The 1,954-nt window shown below is 42.9% G+C and overlaps 1 pseudogene; it reads right to left on the bottom strand.

Moving 5' to 3' along the window:
- Nucleotides 1–246: 246 nt before the first annotated feature.
- On the bottom strand, nt 247–1,173 carry LOC101582542 (annotated as a pseudogene).
- Between the last annotated feature and the right edge of the window lie 781 nt (nt 1,174–1,954).

Genomic DNA, 1,954 nt, shown 5'->3' on the forward strand with positions numbered 1-1,954 from the left:
CCTCCTTTTTCATCCTTCAAATGGATAATGTTACAGAGTCTGACATATAGCCAAAATGTTAAATGGAACAATTCTGGAGAGTACCAGTGGCACAGACTTCATAGGGGTGATATTCTCCCAATGTAATAGGAAAAACTTCATAGTTAAATCACCTGATTTAGTTAGTCTTGACCCTAGCTAAAACTCAAAGATAATTTGCTTCTTTAAAATTTTTTTCCAGGTACAAAATTTCATTATGTGAAGGAATTAAATAACTTAAGTAGATGTTCTGGTACAGTTTATAGAAAAGGTTAAGGTAGCCCCAACATGCATGTGCTGTCTTGGTGATATTAACTCTCATTGTCACTGTCCCCCAGGGTATGCTTGTCAAAGAAGTACTCTGCCATGCCAGACTCATGGGCTCCCATCTTGCGCAGGTTGGTCACGTGATCACCCAACTCTTTGATGGCCTTTACCTGCTAGTCCAGGTAGTGCATCTTGATGAAGTCACACAGGTGGGGGTCGTTCTTCTCAGTGGCCAGCTCTTGCAGCTCCAGGAGGGGCTGATTCACGCTCTTCTCCAAGCACAGCGCACACTCCATCGCGTTCAGCCCATTCTCCCAGTCATCACGGTCTGGTTTCTTGATAACCTGAAGGAAGATCCAGCCACCGTGCTGGTTCTGCACCTTCATCAGCTTCTCAGCATGTTCTCTCTCCTTGTGAGATTGGTGAAGAAAGTAGTTGGCTAAGTTCTTCTAAGCCACATCATCGCAGTCAAAGTAGTAAGACATGGACAGGTAGACATAGGAGGCATAGAGCTCCAGGTTGATCTGGTAGTTGATGGCAGCCTCAGCCTTCTGGTGGTAGTTCTGGCGCACTTGCGAGGGCAAGGCTGGGCTGCTGCAGCAGTGAGGGCAGTGGCGAGGGCGTGTGAGGGCCAGGCTTGGTTCAAGCACTGTTGAACAGGAGACTGCGGTGACGCTTGGCGGAGAATCTCAAAAATAATTTAGCCTGGCTCTGTCTGACCACATCCAGCTGCACCAAAGTCTGTAGACATATCCTGTTTGTTGGCCAGCATCAAAGCTTTTCTTCCGAGGACAAAATAGCCCCAGAACAGAACAATAGCCCAAAGTCAAGGACAGCACATGCTTAATTGATTACACTTGCTCACTTGGCCCTGACTCCCTCGCTCATCCCGACCACACAATAAATAACCCCTCTAACTACAACCTGCCCAGAGTGAATCTGCCTAGCAACATATGACTAAACATATTAGCCAACTATAGAATAACACGATATTAGCTTTTGTACTTCCTGCTTACAAATTGTATATAAGATTGTGCTTTACCTTGGGTCAGGGCTAGTGATTTGGAAGTGAGTCCCACCAGCCTACCAATGTAAATAAAGTTATTTGCCTTCCTACTTCTCAGTGTGGAGTGTTTTCCATTAAGGTCAATACTGGTACCACAATACCAGGACTCTCCAGTGAAAAAGCAACCCTAACTGAACACTGCAGCCTAACTGCAACTGAAAGAAGGTATATTTTAAAGTCCATGAACACTGATTAAATGCAACAGTACCTATGTTGTCAAGTCTTGACATTTTTAGAACTAGTCCAAACTCATCCTAAAACTAAAGGTTTCAATCAACTCTTCTCATAGAAACAGCTCAATACCTCCTTTTCCCTTCTACTGCCACTTTCATTAAGATAATTCAGTCAGGCTGAATTATTTAACACATTTAAGTAGGAAAGTTGTTCAGAATTCTAAAATATACTGCTAGTAAAAGCATAGTCCTCATTGCCAGCTAAACAGAAGACCCAATGCTATTATGGGCTACTGGACTCATTTAGAATACTTTGCTGAATTTACACACCTATAATATTCAATAACGGAACTTAGAAAAAATGGGGTATACAGATGAATGTCCATTTTGTATCTGTATGTTCAAAGTGGTTAGGATAGATACATAGTTG

Source organism: Octodon degus, unplaced genomic scaffold, assembly GCF_000260255.1.
Source record: "Octodon degus isolate 3935 unplaced genomic scaffold, OctDeg1.0 scaffold00189, whole genome shotgun sequence".
In the NCBI taxonomy this organism is placed as follows: domain Eukaryota; kingdom Metazoa; phylum Chordata; class Mammalia; order Rodentia; family Octodontidae; genus Octodon; species Octodon degus.